General features: G+C 37.9%; 1 long non-coding RNA gene across 3 annotated transcripts in view; it reads left to right on the forward strand.

The window, feature by feature from the left end:
• Positions 1-20858, forward strand: part of LOC149749564 (uncharacterized) — a 261984-nt gene that overhangs the window by 164834 nt on the left and 76292 nt on the right. For all 3 annotated transcript variants that reach the window (XR_016392662.1, XR_016392664.1, XR_016392663.1), the window contains exon 4: positions 20423-20547. This is a non-coding gene — a long non-coding RNA (uncharacterized LOC149749564). The remainder of the gene's footprint in view (positions 1-20422; positions 20548-20858) is intronic.

The following is a 20858-nucleotide window of genomic DNA, read 5'->3' on the forward strand; positions in this document are numbered from 1 at the left end:
ATAAGAACATATATATATCAATAATTACCCTAAATGTAAACAGATTAATTGCTCCAACCAAAATACAGAGACTGACTGAATGGATACCAAAACAAGACCTGTATATATGCTGTTTACAAGAGACCCACTTCTGATCTAGAGACACATACAGACTGAAAGTAAGGGGCTGCAACAAGGTATTCAATGCACATGGAAATCAAAAGAAAGCTGGAATAGCAATACTCATATCAGACAAAATAGACTTTAAAATAAAGACTATTACAAGAGACAAAGAAGGACACTATATAATGATCAAGGGATCAATCCAAGAATAAGATAGAACAATTGTAAATATATATGCACCCAACATAGGAGCACCTCAATACATAAGGCAAATGTTAAGAGACATAAAGGAGAAATTGACAGTAACACAATAATAGTGGGGGACTTTAACACTCCACTTACATCAACGGACAGATCATCCAGACAGAAAGTCATAGATCATAAGGAATCATAGAATCATATGGAAATGCAGGCCTTAAATGACACATTAGATCAGATGGACTTAATTGCTATTTATAGAGCATTCCATCTGAAAGCAGCAGAATACACATTCTTTTCAAGTGCACATGAAACATCTATCCATCCAGGATAGATCTCATGCTGTGCCACAAAGCAAGACTTGGTAAATTTAAAAAAATTGAAATTGGGACTTCCCTGGGGGTCCAGTGGTTAAGACTTTGCCTTCCAATGCAGGTGGTGTGGGTTCAATCCCTGTAGGGGAGCTAAGATCCCACATGCCTTGCGGCCAAAAAACCAAAACGTAAAACAGAAGCAATATTGTAACAAATTCAATAAAGACTTTAAAAAAAATTAAAATTTTTAAAAAAAGAAAAGAAAATTGAAATCATATCAAGCATCTTTTCCAACCACAACACTATGAGATTAGAAATCAACCCAAGAAAACAGCTGCAAAAAATACAAACAGTATGGCTAAACAGTATGCTATTAAACAACCAATGGATCTCTGAAGAAATCAAAGAGGAAATCAGAAAAGACCTAGAGACAAATTAACAGGAAAACACAACAATCCAAAACCTATGGGACACAGCAAAAGCAGTTCTAAGAGGGAAGTTTATAGCGATACAAGCTTACCTCAGGAAACAAGGAAAATCTCAAATAAAAACGTAATATTACACCTAAATCAACTAGAGAAAAAAGAACAAAACCCACAGTTAGTAGAAGGAAAGAACTCATAAAGATCAGAGCAGAAATAAATAAAATAAAGACTAAGGAAACAATTGAAAAGATCAATGAAACTAAAAGCTTGTTCTTTGAAAAGATAAACAAAATTGATAAGCCTTTAGCCAAACTCATCAAGAATGAAAGGGAGAGGGTTCAAATCAACATAATTAGAAATGAAAAAGTTACACCCAACACCACAGAAATACAAAGGACCATAATAAGAGACTACTACAGGCAACTATATGCCAATAAAATGGACAACCTAGAAGAAATGGACAAATTCTTAGAAAGGTACAATCTCCCAAGATTGAACCAGGAAGAACTAGAACTAGAACTAGAACTAGACAAGCTTAAATTTTTAAATATTTTAAAAGTAACTTATTTTAAAAGTAACATATGGCCATGTTAGAAAGACTTTAAAAAAACAAAAAAAGTCGAAAATTATAATTATTATAAATTACATAAGCTATAAGTAATTATTTCACTTTTTAAATAGGAATAATCTGGTAGTTATATTTGAATTACATAGAAAGAAAAGAAATTGAGTTGAAATTTTAAAAGCTGCTAAACTTCAGCCAAAAGTTCTCTAAAGCTAGAGCAAAACTAGAGCTGTTGGTTCCTAAAAATTCATTATAAATTAAAAAGAGGTTATGAAATCTTTAAGATATTGGGGTTATTTTTTTGAGCTACATGTTTCTTACATGGGAATAAGTTTAAATTTTCCAGAAGATAAAATTTAGTCAGTTGTTTCTAAAAAATATTCACAAGTAAAAATCCAAAAATATCCTTTATTTAAGCCCTTTTATTTTTATAAAAGAAAAACAAATTTTAAGATGCAAACATATTTTTGAATGATTTTCCATAAATGATTAAAAGGGAAAGAATGTTCTGTGAACAAATATGCTATCAAAGTGACAACTCACTTTCAGGAAAAATACAAATTCATCACAACAAAATAAATATAGCTGTTTTGCTATTGGCCCAAGTACATTACCTATGAATTCTGAGTGACATTGGTCATCTCCTCACTCCTGAATTACCCAGCCTGCGGGGTTGTAGCTTAGTGTTTCAGACAGTACTTTTCCTTGGACATCATTTGCTAAATCTCATGCTGTGTTTGGGTGATGATTTTTGTGTGTGTATTTCTTCTAATTGCCTTTCTTTGTTCTTATTTATCAGAAGACATGTATGTCTTTACTTTATCAATACTCTATTGTACTTCTAAATTGTATAAGTGTGTAATGACACTTGTTTTCTTATTGAAGATATTCTTCCTGTAGCCTTGTTTGCTCTAATATGTATCAACTTCTGTCAGTTAGCTGCCTAGCTGTCAGAGTAGGATTTCTTGCATTCACTTCTTCATTGCACGGTGTGCTATATCTTATATTCTGAATGTTTGTCTTTCTTCTATCATGTTTTACAACAATTTCATTGACATATAATTCACATATCATACAATTCACCCATTCAATGATGTTTATTATGGTCACATAGTTGTGCAACCATCACCACAATCAATTTTAGAAGATTTTCATCACCACAAAAGAAACTTCATACCCATTAGTAGTCATTCCCCATTTCTTCCCACCCAGCCCCCACCCCAGCCCTAGGTAACCACTAATCTATATTAGTTTCTATATATTTGCTTATTTGCTATATTAGTTTCTATATATTTGCTATATTTGCTTATTTTGCATATTTGATTTGAATAGAATCATACACTTTGTGACTTTTTGCATCTGGTATCTTTCACTTGACAATGTTTTCAAGGTTCATCCATGTTGTAGCATGCATCAATACTTCATAATTTTTTATTGCCAGATAATATCCTATTATATAGATATACCACATTTTATTTATCCGTTCATTGGTTGATAGAAATTTGAGTTGTTTCCACTTTTTTGCCTATTATGGATAATGTTACTATGAATATTCATGTACAAGCTTTTGTGTGAACATATATTTTCATTTTTCTTGGGTATATACCTAGGAGTAGGATTGGTGGAGCATATGGTAAGTCTGGGTATATCTATGTTTAATCTTTAAGGAACTGTCACTGTTTTGCAAAGTGGCTATATCATGTAAAAATCCCACCAGCAGTGTATAAGATTTCCAGTTTCTCCACATCCTCATCAAAACCTATTATCTATTTTTTTATTATAGCCATCCCAGTAGGTATACAGTGGTATTACATTGTTATTTTGATTTGCATTTTCCTGATGGCTAATCTTTTATTACTGTTTAATTTTGCTAAAGTGTATCCAAAAGTAATTTTTTTTAGAAAAATACTTGTATGGGCCGAAATGCCCTTTTATGGGGTGGGGTCATATTTTGCAGTTTATTCTAATCTAATTCATGTATTTAAGCCACTTGAGACGTCTTCTTAATTACTTAACACCCTCCCTATGGAATGAATATTTTCAAATTCACTTTTATTTGCTCTTTTCGTTTTTCTGTAGACTTGTAGTCACATAGGAAATGTTTCATGTGTTCACAGGAAAAGCATAGAGTGCATAAAAGTGGCATTAGAACATTATAAATTTCTTTTTTAAATTCCTATTTGTGTTTTTGGGCCAAGATGAAGACACACTTACTAAAAGGTGACTGGCAATTGAAAAAAAAATGTGTGGGTCCTGGAGTATTCTAGAAGCTCAAGAAAAGAGACTCCCCCCCAAAAAAAAGCCTAGTGTTCGCCTCTTACATAACAATTTCTATTTCTAGAAGCTATATAAAAAAGATAGAACTTCATAATTGAACAGCAATTTAAATACATTATTGACCAAGATTTCTCCTATTTGTAGTGGTTGAGGCATGGGCATTTCTAAAGTGGTCAGTTTATCGGGGCTGCTGCCTATGGTCAAAGTCTGAGTGTACATGTCTAGGCATCACGTATGATCCTGGGTTGCACAAAGACACGTACATGCTAGAGCAGGAAAAATTTAAAAAGCTTCTGATCTAGGCTGCCCCTCCTTATTTATAGATGCAGAAATCAAGGTCTAGAAAGATTCAAGTCTTAAAGCTTGTTTGTAGAAAGAGGAGGCTTGAATGCAGGTCCTTTGACTCTTCAACCACTGCTCTTTGAACTAACCAGTGTTTAAGGTAGTGAAACACTTCCCATTTAATATACCTACACACAAACATCCACTCAGCTTCACAAAAATCTCCCTTGAAATGCTGAGGCCCATTCATTGACTCCAAGTTAAAACATCCTCTTCATCAGAACAATGTAAGATTTAAGTGTCACTTGATGTTGCTTTGTTATTCATTTTTGCTTCTAGTTATTCATATTTAAAAACCTATCTCAACCGAGAATTTTTTGGGTTTTTGTTCCTCTATATGATGCAAACATTTAGTTTTATCCATTGCATTCTCCTGGGGACAACTACCATTACCTGTTATTTCCCAGTTAATACATCTTTGTTGAGGACTTATTCTCTGCCTAGAACCCTGGCAAGCACTCTCCTGGGTGGATGCTCTCTGGGGAGTGTTGACAGGCAAAATAAAGGTCTTCACCCTTTGTGCCCATCACCATGTTTTGCCCTCTGTCTTCTTTATCTTTCAATATTATTCCTTTGCGACCCCTGAACCACCAGTGAAACCATTCACTACTGCCCAAGTATCCATGTCTATTTTTCCCTCAACCATTTCCCTTTCTACACAAAGTGGATGACCAGATGCATTGCCCCAAACTCTGCCCACTAGCAGGATTTTTCCTCACTGTCCTTTCCCTGGATCATCCCTGAGTAAGACTGTACTACAATAACAGTCCATTTTCATGTGTGCCCACATTTGAACTGACTCATCTCTGAATAATCTCAGTCTTTTTCTTCCTCCTTCAGCTGGTCTGAAGGACTCCCATGTGGTCATAGATGTGAGCTGAGAGAGAGAAGCCAGTTAAATAGTGGTTGATGACATGGCAATCTCAACCAGTTGATCGTGCAGCTTACTTGTGTCTGTGGCCTTGCTCATCTCTGATCCTAGGTGTACCATTTCCATCTTACGATTGCTTTTGAGACTGCATGATCTGTGGCTTGGTAAACAAAACCTATCTATGATGGACAGCTGTGGCTTCATAGTCACTTCGTGGTCTGGTTAGAAGCTCAGTCTTTACCAGGGCCCGGTAGCATAGCAGGAGCTGTATTTTGAATGGTGTATGTGGTTCTAGACTTTAGATGGCAGGGCCTTGCTCCAGAACCATAATGGTCTACCTTGTGATTTCCCTGTAAGGGCTGGTGATAAGCTCCACAGAATATTTCTTTTTGATACCAGTGCCTCTAGTACCATAGCATCTGCTGGATTTTGTGGTCCAGGGTACAGGGATGATTATCCCATGGACTGCATTTGCTACTTTATTTTCCACTTAATGCTCTCAGCCTTAGTGTCACTTAGTAAATGGATTGGAGCAGTATTCCCAGGTGTGAAATATGCTGCCTCTAGAACCTGTGTTTTCTTCATAGTGACAAAAGAAGCAAGATGCAACAATCTGTCCCTTAATTTAGAGGAATGTCTAAGCATGCCCTGGACCTCTGGACACTTAAAAACCTCACTGATGTAGAGGAAACTCAAATCTTTATAGAGTTTACCTCCCACCCTCAGGAACAAAGGTATTTTGCAATAGCCTTCAAGTCCAATTAACACGCCATGTATACAGTGAACCAACGTGATATTCTGTGGAATATCCAGATGGTTCTGGTCCCTTCATACCACACTATGATAGAGGGTTAGAGAATTGATGGAGCCCTGAGGCAAGATCTTAAATATTGTCATTCCTGCATGAATGGGAATTTCTTCTGATCCTCCTTCTTTGATAAGGTTGGAAAAGAAGTCATCTGCCCAGTTATGTTCCTGAGGATATGTTGATCTGTTTGAGCAGAAATACCACAACTGATATAGCATCTACAGTTAGGGCTAATGCTTGGTTGAGTTAGTGGAAGTCCAGTATCATCAGTGGGGATCCATCTGCTTTTTGTAGGGGCCAGACTGGTAAATTCAATGGAGAAGCGAAGGTGACCACCCTCTAGGTCTTTAAGGGTAAGACTAACCTCTGACAATCTACTCAGGATGCAAAACTCTTTTTGATTCACTCTCTTGGATAGAGGAAGGGGCAGTTTCATAAACTTCTACTTCGCCTTACCCACTATAATAGCTATTTCACCACAGGCCAAGGAACCAATGTAGGGTTTCTGCCAACTTCTAAGCATGACCATCCATGCTGAAAGGTCCACCAACTGGACCCTCTGAGCCAGACATGGGACATGATCCCGTTTATTACCTGGCACTCAGATGCCAGCGCTCTAACAGGGACTATGATGATGCTTTAAGTCCTAGGCTAGCAACAGTAACACAGAACATTTCCCAAGGAGTTCTCAGAATGTCTGGTTATCCCCTTTCCTCAGTATGTTGCTACCCAAGGTAGATGTTGTTCCATTCCAATTGGGAGACTCATTCCTGTACACTCTTGCTATGATACTGCAGGGTCCTTTCTGATCAGAACATGGCTTCCCTTTCTGTCAGTGAGTTCAAATCTGAGATATAGGCCCAAGTTTAGAAAATTGATGTTGGTGAAGCAGACTGATTGGGGTTGAGTATTCAGCCTTCTCTGAGCTCTACTATCCTGATGATTAATTTCTGGGCCTGGTTCTCAGATTTTTCTGTCCTCAGTTATTAGAAATAAGTCTCTTTCTATGCTGCCAATAAGACCCTCTGACTTTCACATTTTGTCTTATGTTGGGGATTAATCTTCCTCAGCATTTTGCTGTCTTTATCCTAATACATAGCATAAGAGCAGCCATCCAATTTCATGATCTCCATGATTTCTACTTCCCCCATACTTCTCAAACTCTCCTCAGATCTTGCACCAACCAGTGCACTCTTTTTAGCTGGTATCTCATTCCAGTTTGCCACTGGTAATAGCATTAATAACTGCACCAGTACTACCCACACACACTGGGGGCTCTGAGTCCTCAACCTGTCACTAGTGATGGGGTTCTCATTGGCAGCTGGCTGGCAAATAATCTAGCTCAAAAATTCCAGTTTAGAGGCTGCTTCCTAGGACCACTTTTGGTATCAACTCTCTTTTGTCAATTCCCCAGAAAATAGACTGTGAGATAAAGATTTGTATGCAAGAAGTTTTCAGGGGAAATGAGAGAAGTAAGACTGTGAGAAGGAGAAATTGAACTCCAATGTAGTTGGATCTGGGATCTATGGCACTGTGATGATATGTCAGGGATTTCCCAAATTGAGGCTAGGAGGTCGCCAGAACCAGTCACTGGATTCTGGCCACCTCCAGGGAAGGTATGTTAACTTGGGTGAGTCAGGTCCCTTTGTCCACAAGCAAATACTATATGGAGCTGAGACAGCTGCGAGCCATCAGCAGCCAACATTTCTGGTAACTGAGGGGATGAGTACCTTGGTCCTGAAGAGGGCATCTGAGTGGTACAGGACAGTATACACTACATCGTGATCCAACTATAAAGATCCCAATGAATGCTACTGCAATTTTAGTCTTCTGTTGCATTTTAAGATTGCAAAATTTATTTTAAAAGTCAGCAAAAGACAGGGCTTCCCTGGTGGTGCAGTGGTTGAGAGTCCGCCTGCCGATGCAGGGGACACGGGTTCGTGCCCTGGTCCGGGAGGATCCCGCGTGCCGCAGAGCGGCTGGGCCCATGAGCCATGGCTGCTGAGCCTGCGCGTCCGGAGCCTGTGCCCCACAACGGGAGAGGCCACAGCAGTGAGAGGCCCGCGTACCGCAAAAAAAAATCAGTGAAAGACAAAGAACCAGAAATCTAATGGAGCAAGAAAATATCCTGCTGGGGCAATATAAGCAAAATCTTTGTTTAGGGATAAGTCACATTTCTTCTGTTTTATCTAAGAATTATCCGAGGCTTTTGAAAAGGGAAGCATGTGTTTGAGATATTAAATAAACTGTCTGCAGGCTGTGAGGGTAAAGGCTACTAGAAGGTGCTAGAGATTTTTGGGGGGTTAATTGTGCACTCCTCTAGTTATTCTTCAACAGAAGTTCCAGTTGTACTTGTCAAAGGTATAAAGTTTCTTTGAATGATGAAATCTTCTTTTCCCTTCGCTTCTGCTTTCCCCTTCAGTTCTCCCTGCTCCATCAGCATTTATCTCTGTGTGAGTCTATTAAGATGCTTTCTAGGGTGGACACAGAAAAATTAAGAGCCTATCAAGAAACTATAAGGAATAAATAATAAACTTTAAATTTATTTGTTTAAGTAAATAAATGCACTTTATTTATTTATTTACTTATTTAAATTTATTTTATTGATTTTTTAAAATTTTTGGCTGCATTGGGTCTTGGTTGCTGCACGTGGGCTTTCTCTAGTTGCGGCAAGCGGGGACTACTCTTTGTTGTGGTGCGCAGCCTTCTCATTGCAGTGGCTTCTCTTGTTGTGGAGCACAGGCTGTAGGCATGCGGGCTTCAGTAGTTGTGGCGTGGGCTTTAAGTAGTTCCTTAAACCAATGATTAAGGAAGTTGAGAATTTAGATTTTACTAACATTTTCACACTCTACGAAAGTCCAGGGAACATGATATGCCAACCATAGGAGAAAGCCCTATCGAACACTCAGCAACTCACCTCTGGGTCTATCAACCAAAATGTTGGTTAAATGCTTCTTTTGCCAAATTCTTGAAGATTTGAGAGAAAAATCTGAATTGTATCTCCATGACTTTACGGTGGGAGAAAACCCTCTGAGACATTATATGAATGTAGAAGCAAAGTCCTACAGATACGTGTACGTTATGCTAATAAGAAAATACCTAGATGTAGAACTGAGGAGGGTCATTTCTTTTACACACACACACACACACACACACACACACAAACATACATACACATATTCTCCAGAATCAATTGAAAAGCTGACAGATCAACCACTGACAGCCAAAAACCTCTAAAATATGTTTTAAATCCTAAGAATAATTACTATTCTTAGCATAATGTAATGTCCTCAGCCTCTGACAGCATAGATCTCATTGTTAAGTACCTTGGCCTTTATTATGTGAAGAATACTCAAGGAAGCAAGAACCCAAGGATAGTAAATCAGGGGTTGTAAACTGCCATTCCATCAATTAAGTCTGATCCACTGATTTTTCTTTTGGTTTCTAGTATCTATTAATATTCTGAAAAATCAGAAACCTCAGCAACACTGAGCTTGCCTATATGAACCATGGCTTCACCATTTCTTTCCAGCTCTCTCCCATGTGCCCTTTTCACTCTATTGAGAGACTTGAATGCAACCCTAAGAAAAAATATCAAAACAGCTAACAAGGCAATTAGTAAACACAGGTTGCAAGAAGTTAAGGATGAATTATGTTGTTGCTTACCGAAGCCTAAGGATGTGACCAAGAGAAATAACTAAATAAAAACCTTGTTGTACAAGGCCTCTTATGTAAAGTCACTAATTTGATCATTATCCATTACATGTTTTTAATAAATTAGACAGTATGTTCACCTAAAGAAAGACAATGCTCTCTAGACACCCATGTTGTAGATGTTGTCATATAATGACATAAACAAGCTGTAGAACAAGAAAAAAACATAATTAGTATTTTGTTCTAAGTAAAGAAAATAAAATAGAACATTCATGAACAATTACAAACAAGTTCTTTCAAGTTACGAGATTATTAGCTGGGGCGTATGAACCATAAATTCTAAGGGAACAGTCACTTGGTAATTGTATTTAGAACACTCTTATTAACTTAGACCAATTCCAGGAATGAGTAGTAGGAACAAGCACAATTAACATAAAACTAGAGAGCTGTACTTAGGAGGAGGAACTCAGAAAACCCAGCTCTGTAGGATGGTGGAGACTTTAGGGAATCCATGGGGTTAGAACATGCAAAGTAGTTGCTTTTGAAGGCCTTAGAACAGTTAAGCCACTGGTATCATGTGTTACAGGGGTAGCATCAGGTTCCTGGCAAGCTGGCCTGGAATGAAGGAAGCAATTACATCATGACATTTGCCACACCATATGGCAGGTGGAGATATCTCAGGATGCCATCCAACGGCTCCTCCGCACAGGAACTCTTCTAGTGAGCGTCACTTGATACACGAAGCTTGTGAAGGAGTTCAAATTCTCGTAGATGATTATATTATCCAGATAAAAAGGCAAGACTGCAACCTGAGAACTTTGCAAGAGCCAAGCCAAGAAAGAAATGCTATGTATAGTGATAATGAACTAGAAGTTAGAGGCCCAACCAAAGCCATAGAAACTATGGGCAATGGATCAATATTTACTGATCTCAGATTGAAGTAGCTAAGGATGTGGGACGAGGTCAGATTGGTGCTTAATATTACTTCTGTCTCTATTATTATTTTCATCGCACTAAGCATAATTATTCTTTATCATGAACTTATTATAAGCCAGGCGCTGTGCTTTCTGCTTTTCCTATTTTAGGATGTTTAATGAACATTTGCTGAATGAAAGGGCGAGTTAATTCTTCCAGCCATCCTGCAGGGATTACAGATGGGAAGTTAAGCATCTTGCTCAAGGTGCCACTGCAAATAGGCCAAAAAAAAAAAAAAAAAACTAAAAATCAAATCCAGATCTGCCTCATTACAAAACCCATGAATTCTATACTCATGGTTTGTGCTAGAAGCTGAAGAAAGATTGAAGTTATAAGTCACCAGTAACCACTCAAAGAGTAGTATTAATGTGCAATAAGAGAGAGAAAGAGAGTAGCTGAGCAGGCTCAACAAGGAGAGTCTAAACAAGGGCTAGAGACCTAGAAGTGCAGGAGAGGTGGGTGCAGCCAGGCAGAGGCTTAGTAAGATGGCTGTGCTGGACTTGGCATAGGTGCTCGCCCTCTGACTTTGGACATGAAGAATCTGCCTGTCAGTAGTCATGGTCTCTTATGGGTTCTGGCTTCACATCTCTAGCTACTGCTCTCTATAGCATGTTCTATTCTGTGGTTGAGAAGGCTGGGGGAATGAATGGGAGGTTTGTGCAGTGCAGCTGTGGTCCTAGGTGCAGGTCATCCTTGACTCTGAATGTCCAGGTTGTTGAGGTTCTCAAAGTCTGGGGTTTACATAAGGTTTTCTCTCACTTTATGCATAGAATGAGCTCACAGGAAGGGGTGGTCCAAGCTGCCAGCACTTTTAATCTCTGCTTCTATCCCTATGGACTTTCATCTGTAGCCAACTGTGGGAATTATGAGCTGGGGAGGTGGGGACTCATTTGGCATTATGTCTGTAATTCATCACCACTCTCTACCCCTTGCTTTAAGAATTTTCAAATAGCTCTTCCAAGAATAACCCAGCAAATATGTTTATTTTCCAGGAATGGGGACCCTATCTGTCCCAGCCAGACAGCATTTTGTCTCACCCCATGCCAGTAGACATCACTGCAGAGTCATATAAATTATTATGTCAAGCAGCTAAACCATTAGGTACAAGATTGGGTACAAGAGTTGATCTGCTACCAACACTATTTTCCTAATGTCATCTAGTGTAGGACAAACGCAAGAAGAATTTGAAGCTAAGCCAGTGGACTTTGTTTGACAAATCCAGCTGATTCTCGATTATCCTGACTAATGAGGCACAGAAATTGCCTGAGAACAATGATGGATAAGTCTCAAGCTGTATTTAGCAAAGCACATCACCTATAGGAGGGTTATGACAAAGCCACAAAAAGGGTATGTGTCCCTGGATGTAAGTGGGACAACTAGACTGGGTTTTGAACTTATATTTCCAAGTCATACTAATGCACTAAATTGCAGCGAAACAGATGGACTTAACTTCAGAAAACCAAGGAAAGCTTCCAGAGAGCCTAATTGAACAGATTGCTATGGCCATATAAATAGGTCAAGTAGGAACTCATGCATGTTCCAGGGAAAACTCTGAGACTGTGTGTGTGTGTGTGTGTGTGTGTGTGTAGTCAGCTAAGCAGAAACTGGTAGAAACCATTTTTGCTGGAGGATGTATTGCTGTGCCATGGATGTGACTGTGTATCAAGATCCTTCTGATACTTGCAGTAACTGACTCTTTGGGAAAAGATCTAAGTTAGCCTCGACAATCCCGAATTCCATACAAGTATTGCTAGGGTTATAGAGAAACTCTGTGTTTTGACTCTAGAATGCCAGCAAAGGAAAAGGCAACATGTTAAAACAATTCTCTACTAAATTCCAAGCCTGGGAGCATTTCACCTACTTCATCATAGAAATCTGTTGCAATTATTACTAACAAAACCAAGTGTCTTCTATTAGTTAAGTCGTTCCAAAGGAGCATACATTTTTTCCAATTACCATGGCTTCCTCCCCTCTTGTAACCTACTGTAATTTTTTCCACAAGGGTTATTAAGTAATTTTGTTTGTTTAAAGCTGCCCAGAAAGTGTCCCTTCCAAATATTGTTCTTTTAAATTTTTATTCAGAGTAGAGTATGTTGAATGATGCCTCATTGTTAGATCAACCTTCTTAATCCCATTAAATAATGCAATCATAGGGGGTGGGTGGGGTGGCAGGAGAATGCAGGGGGGCAGATATATGAAAAAGGTGTCCACATCCTCATAGTGGAAGTGGATCATTATGGCCTCTCCCAAAGAGGGAATCACAGGCTGATTTTTGCCTTGGCATTGCCTGAAAGTGACCCTTGATGGGCATCTGGGCCCTGTCGCCTCTCACAAAGTCTTTGTCTCTGGACTTTAGACCCACCTCACTCATGCCACCATCCATGCCTTTGCCTCTATTTCAGCTTCCAGGGAAGCTCAGGCTGGTCCAAGTCCCATCTCGGAGCTTTAATACTTAACCTTTTAGAAGCTATAGAATGAACTCCTTTACTGGGCAGGGCGTGCTGGCCCAAAGCCCCAACCAAGTAGCTCATTGTATGGTTCCTCCCCTCCTGCCAAGACTTCCATTTTCCTTATTTTACCTTCTTCTAAACTTGGTCTTGCAATACGAATGTGGGAGTGCTGGAAATCCAGTCCAAGGAGCCTTCAAAAAGGTTACATGCAGTTGAATAGTGTAATTTGTCTAGTCTCTGCTTATCATTTACTGTGGCTTTCTAGGGGTCAAAGTAGTCAAGCATTTGGGGACTTGGCTGTCGAGGACAATAATTATAGAAGGTATGACCTTGGAATTTGGGAGTGGGGTGGGAAGAAAGATGTGTCTTTATTCTTAATGATGAGTAATTATTATTTAGTGCACAATGAACAACTGGCCTAGTTTAGCCTTTTCTCTGGGTTCTCAAACTATAAGTTATTTTTAAGTTATAGGTTATAGCCCATTATTATCTCATGAAATAAACTTATTGAATCATGACCAGAGTTTTTTAAATAATAGAATGTATCAATAGTAAGGATGTGTTCTTTTACATACATATTTAGGAAATGAGTGTGTACTGGATCAAAATGTAAAATACATTTCCTACCATAGATTGAGTTAAAAAAAAAAAAGAGCCAAGGTTCTACATCAATACTCACATATTCAGAGATCCGCAAGGACCAGGCAGATAACACACATTTTTGCTTAGGCCAATACCAGTCAGAATAAGGCTGTGAGCACAGTAGATTACTGGAGAGCTCATGCCCCATCTAAAGGTATGAATGATTCAGTATTTTAAAATGCAAAATCCACTATGCAGACCTAATTCAGTTGGGAAGAAGCCAATAAGCATGTTGTCCAATTATAAGTTGCAGTTGACCTCTGGAATAGGAAAAAGGTAAAAGTAGCAATGGAAAATGTAAGTTTGTGGCTGCTGAGAATAGTCTGAACATGACTCCTGATAGGTCTTAAGGTATTACAGAAGCAAGGAAAGATGAGGGAAAAGCATGATCTCTATGTGACCATTTTTCCTTGGCCTTAGAAGAAGAGTATGATGGTAGAAATAAGTTTGAGTCTTAATTCCAATACTTCTTCATCTTCTATGTGATTTTCGACAAGTTACTTAAAGGATCTGGCACTCAGTTTCTTCCTTTGTAATATGGGAATATTAATACCTATTTTATAGTGAAGATTACAGATAACGTATTTTAAATATGCAGCATTAGCGCGAACGATAGTGTTAAGTGGGCACTTTAATTATCATTCTGTGATCTCCACAAGGGTAACATAATTTCAGCTAATTTTAGTGATTAACTAAATAAATTCAGAAAGGGAATTACGAAAGATTTTATTTTCACTCTGGTTTTTGACAAATCCTTTGAATATTTTAATCAATCACATAATGGGAAGATATGTACTGGTTTGGGAGGGCTATTTGACAATATCTAGTAAAAATATTTCTAAAAATCTCATATAAAGCCTCAAAAAAATTAAAAGGATTGAAATTATACAAAGTATTCTCCCCAACCACAATAGAATGAAAGTAGAAATCAAAACACAGAAAGGAATGTGGGAAATTCATGACCATGTGGAAATTAAACAACATATTCCTAAATAACAAATTAATCAATGAAGAAATCAGAAAGATTAATAGAAAATAGACTGAAAAGAATGAAAATGAGGACACAAAACAAAAATTTATAAAATGCTGTTAAAAATACTTAGATGGGAATTTATAGCTGTAAATACCTATATTAAAAAATAAGAAATATCTCAAATCAATAACCTAAACACCTACCATAAGACAATGGAAAAAGAAGAACAAACTAAACCTAAAACAAGTGGAATGAAGGAAATAATAAAGAGTAGAGTGAAAATTATGAAATAGAGAATTACAAACAATAGAGAAAATCAACAAAATAAAAGTTTGATTCTTTGAAAAGATCAACAAAATTGACAAACCTTTACCTAGATTGACCAAAAAACAGCAGAGAGAAAACTCAAATTACTAAAGTCAGAAATAAATGAGATGATATTATTACCAACTTTACAGAAATAAAAAGGGTCCTAAAAGAATACTATGAAAATACTATAAATACTATACTATAAATTGGATAACTTAAATGTAATGGATGAATTCCCAGAAAAACACAACAGCTAAATAATCAAGAAGAAATAGACAATCTAAATAGATCATAACAAAAGAGATTGAATGAGTAATCAAAAAACTCCTCACAAGGAAAACCCCAGGCCAAAACAGCTTTACTGATGAATTCTACCAAATATTTAAAGAATTATTAGTAATTATTCACAGATTCTTCCAAAAAATGGAAGAGGAGGGAACATTTTCCAAATCATTCTCTGAATCCAGTATTACTCTGATGTCAAAACCAAAGACATCACCAAAAAAAACCCAAAAAAACCCCAGGATTCTACAGCCCAGTATCTCTCATAAATATAAACACAAAATTCCACACACACACAAAAAATAGTAGCAAACTGAATCTACCAACATATTAAAAGGATATACACCATGGCCAAGTGGGATTTATTTCAGGAATAGAAGGTCAGTTTAACACCTGAAATCAATTAATGTAATATACTATATCAATAGAATAAAGGACAAAAACAACGTGGTCTTCTCGATAGATGCAGAAAAGGCATTTGACAAAATCCAACACCGCTTCATGTAAAAATATTCAAAAAACTAAGAATAGAAGGTCACTTCCTCATCCTGATAAATGCTATTTACAAAAATCCCTACAACTAACATTATACTTATTTATAGTTGACATGATCTTGTAGATAGAAAATATAAAAGAATCCCCCTAAATACTTAGAGGTAATAAACAAGTTCAGCAATTTTTCAGGATACAAGATCAATATACAAAATCAATTGTTTTTCTATATACTTACAATCCAAAAATAAAATTAAGAAAACAACTTCATTTACAATAACATCAAAAAAGAATAATACTTATGAATAACTATAACAAAAGAAGTACAAGACTTGTACATTGAAAACATATTGTTGGAATAGAATTTAAAGGACGTAAGTAGATGAAAAGACATCCTATGTCCATGGATTAGAAGGCAGTATTATTAAGATAGCAATACTCTCCCCATTGATCTACATACTCAGTACAATCTCTGTCAAAATCCCAGCTGGCTTCTTTGCAGAAAATGACAAGCTGATCCTAAAATTTGTATGAATATACAAGGGACCCAAAATTGCAAAACTGTCTTGGAAAGGAACTAAGTTGAAGGATTCACACTTCCTGACTGCAAGACTTACTGCTAAGCAAATGTAAGCAATACCATGTCATAGTGATTAAGGATAGATCAGTGGACTAGAATATAGAATCCAGAAACAAATCCTCACATTTACAGTAAATTGATTTTTGAAGAGGGTGCCAAAACAATTGAATGGAGAATGAAGAGTCTTTTCAGCAAATGGTGCTAGGACAACTGGAAATTCACATGCAAAAGAATGAAGTTGGATCCCTGCCTTACCCTATATACAAAAATTAACTCAAAATGGATCAGAAATCTAAATGTAAGTCAAAATTATAAACTGTTAGAGGAAAACATGGATGTAAATTTTCATGACCTTGGCTTTGGCAATGGCTTCTTATATATAATATTAAAAGCAAAAGTGAAAGAGAAAATAGTTAAACTAGATTTCATCAAAATTAAAAACTTTTGTGCTTCAAGGTCACCACAGAGAAAGTGGAAAGACTGAATGGGAGAAGATATTTTAAATCATGTATCTAACAAGGAATTTATATCTAAAATATATAAAGAACTCTCACAACTCAATAATATAATGATTAAAAATAGGCAAAGAATCTGAATAGAAATTTACCCAAAGAATATATACTAATGTCTAACAAACACAGGAAAGGGTGCTTAACATCATTTTCTTTAGGGAAATGCAAATCATATTATGAGATGCCACTTGACACCCACTAGGATGACTCTAATCAAAAAGATAATAACAAGTGTTGGTAAGGATGTAGAAAGAATGGATACCTCAGACACTGCTGGTAGGATTTTTTTTTTTTTTTTGCGGTACGCAGGCCTCTCACTGCTGTGGCCTCTCCCGCTGTGGAGCACAGGCTCTGGACGCGCAGGCTCAGCGGCCATGGCCCACGGGCCCAGCCGCTCTGCGGCATGTGGGATCCTCCTGGACCGGGGCACGAACCCATGTCCCTGCATCGGCAGGCAGACTCTCAACCACTGCGCCACCAGGGAAGCCCTGCTGGTAGGATTTTAAAATGGCACAGCCACTTTGGAAAACAATCTGATAGTTCCTTAAAAGGTTAACCATGAAGTTACTATATGAACATATATCAAACTATTAACAGTAGTTTCTTCTGGGATGAGGAGGTCAGTAGGTGGATGGGGACTAGAACAGAGGAAGTGGGATGAAGGAACTGTCACATTACACTGTATAAAGGTCTGTTTTGTTTCTATCTTTTCAATAATTTAGTATTTATGTATTACCAGTATAAGACAAAAACAAATAGAAAGCTACATAAGATGGATGTAACACATGCACCAAGTCCCAAGGCACTTCATCAAATTGGTGTAATAATCTTACTGATCAGAATAAACTGTACTATGAATGCAGAATTCACATGCTGTTGGCTACCTTTGTTAGAGCAGAATTACATTCTATGTGACATTTACTTTGGTAGGAAAAGGGATATGGCATGCTTTGACAAATATCCACATCTGGTCCTCCCACTTCTTCAGATCTTTGCTCAAATATTTTCTTCTCAGCCAAGTCTTGCCTGCCTTCCCTACTTTGAACTTGAGTACTCAGCTCAATCCCCGTTAGTCCCCATTGCCCTTCCTTGCTTTATTTTCCTCCATAGCCTTTTCAGCCATCGGATACCCTACAGTCTCACTTACTTGTCTAATGTCCACTTCCTCCATCTCACTGAAGGTAGGAACATCTATCAGATATTTCATGGCTGTAACCCTGAATCTAGAATGATATCTGGCACATAGCATGTGCTCAATAAATTTTTGTTGAACCAATGAAAGAATGATTTAATAATTGCATTTAAATAAAGGACACTATGATTGTGGGAGCTACTGGCACAGCTGGGATGGAAAAGTGTTGTCTCTCTGAACTCTCATCACCGAATCTTGCCCATTGAGTGAAATAATTTAAAAACTGGATATAGATGGCAGCAAGGTTTCCAAATTTTCTTCCATTGGTCAAAACCCCCAGTTGCTCTCATTCACCCACGATTCATCACTGACACTCACAAAGAGGGGAAAAATGAGAGCAGAAATGTCATTTCCCTTTCTCCCTACTTTTAGTCAAGCTGAAATAATCTGAAACTTATTGGGAACATGAGACTTCAGGCATTTCAAAGCTTAACTTCCAGATCATTAGAGCATTGTATCACCCATCTGAATTTGGACTTGAGATTAACATAAGTTTATTTCTATACTAAGCTGATTTTTCCATCCATCCATTAACGTTTCCTTCTTAGTGAGCCTTTATTTAAATCCACATTTCTTTTTCCTTCACTATTCCCTGGGTATGTCTGAACATGAAAATACTTCCTTTAATTGACAAGTCCAACAAACCAAGATAAAGTATAGCAATGAGTGGGTTCTTAGATCTTTCTCTGTATGTGAGTGTACTAAGCTTGAATGCACAAAGCGTTAAACCGTTTTTGAAGGCACGTTGTATTTTTTATTTTAGTTCTTTTTCCACAGGAGGACTCTCTGAATGTATAATGCAGGGCCAGTTTTGGAAGACCAAACATAGAGAAGAAAGAGGAGATTAAAGAGGATTAGCAGCAAAGACACCTAAAAGAAGAGCACCCGTGGGTGGAATGGGAGGTGTTCATTGATTAAGAGTTGGAAAAACTAATTTCTTTCCTATAGTTCCAAGGGATTTCATAGCAACAGAAAAGAACAGAGTCCTAGTCCTTTAAAACCATGAGGCACCATTTTGTCTGACATATTTCTTCGATATCTTCCAAGGTACATGGAATATAGGTATTCCAAAATGGGTGAAAGAGAAATCTTCCTTGTCATTGTTTAAAACCCCTCCAAGGAGACTCTGAATTCTGTTAGAAAGACAAACCATTCTTCTTCCTGTAGGAGCCTAAGCTCTTCAGATCTCATCTACATCTCTCTTGTTTCCATTTAAATTTAGTGCCTCCTCTGTAGTGCTTAGAGTAAAGAGAGAGGCTCCCCCTTCCTGGGAAAACTGAAGTCTCCCACTGGCCCCCAGCTCCACATGGGATGGGGCATGGCTTCACGCCACATGATTTATCCTGAGGTGCAAAAAACAGTGTTCTGTAAACAGTTCTAACAACTATTATAAAGTACTAAGGCTGCTCTCCCAATCAGGTCCCTGATAAGTTGAGCATTCCTTGCCCTATCATAACAGAGCACATGTTGCCTGCAGGTCTAGCTGTGAAAATGACAGAGCAATGCTCCCAAACAGGTTGGGTGATGAACATGGGCCCCATGACTCACCCTTACCTTAGTTCTAACAGACAGGCTTTGGAAACCAGGCTGGTTAGGGTCTGCTAGGTGGATTCCATGTGCTGCTCCATCCTGTCTGAATTGCTCAGAAGGAGTCTTGAGCCCTGTGTGTCTAGGCGGGATGGGAGTGGGGCAGATCAAGAATGTGGCATCAGAATAGAAGCAGTGATTTCCTAAGTCCTTGGTCAGCTGTGCGAAGCCTAATGTCTTGTTTAGTGCAAGTTTCATGAAGTCAAACCACCAGATCAGGCTTGGGGAGGTTACCTGTTGTTCGGGCTGGTTTTTACCCTTTGGGTTTTGTATAAATTTGAAAACAACAAATAAGACATGAGCATTTTTCTTGCATACCCTCTGTCATCCTAGTCTAGATTTCAGTAGATTCTGCTGTGTCAGCTGAATGGAAGAAATATGCGGCTCATGTCCATGTTTCCATAAGCATATAATATTACTTATACTACAAAGTAGTAATTATTCCGATAAAACGATGAAATGTTAATAAAGGTGGAATTATGAGTTTGACATTACCAATGGCAATATAAAGATTATCGATTTTTTTTTCTATTACTGAAATGGTTTGAATTGTATTCCTTGTCCAAGGCCTCGGGAATTATTAAAATTCCTTGACTACACAAGCATCTCATGAAATGTGTTAATGAGATTGTTTTCTGATATGCAAAAGTGTTCTGACACAGTTTTTAAATGCATGCTGCACATCCCCAACCAATTATCATACAAAATGCAACTATTTCTCTTTGTCAGTCACTAGCGCCTGAATAGACAGCATTAGACCCAGCTGCATAATTCTGGTTTAATTTTCATGTCTGATACTATAGTAATGTTGTGAGGCATTTACTTAGCAACAGGGGTAAATGTTTGTTTTAAATGTGATTTCCTTTCTTCAGCCTCTTTGGAAATATGCCTAAATTAAGAAACGTGCCTTCAGTTTCTTCAGAAGAGCAAGCATGTGTTTGCACACACACCTCGGCTTGGCTTGTTTTTTCTTCCTCCCTGTGGTGATTGTGATGAGGTGAGTGTTTGTGCTAGCAAAATTCTGGAGTGCGGACAAACTGTGCTGCACTTTTATTAATGCAAGATGGAAAATGTGACCAAAATATTGTAGAAAATCTAATTTATGTCTGCTCAAGCTTTGTATTAGTTTGCTGGGGTTGCCGTAACAAAGTACCTCAAACTGGGTGCCTTCAACAACAGAAGCTTATTGTCTCACAGTTCTGGAGGCTGGAAGTCTGAGATCAAGATGTTGGCAAGGTTGGCTCCTTCTGAGGGCTCTGAAGGAGAATCTTTTCCATTCTTCTCTCCTGGCTTCAGGTGGTTTGCTGG

This window comes from Delphinapterus leucas, chromosome 3 (assembly GCF_059928025.1).
Source record: "Delphinapterus leucas isolate spDelLeu-1000000601 "Yukka" chromosome 3, BTC_Dleu_Yukka2, whole genome shotgun sequence".
Classification (NCBI taxonomy): Eukaryota; Metazoa; Chordata; class Mammalia; order Artiodactyla; family Monodontidae; genus Delphinapterus; species Delphinapterus leucas.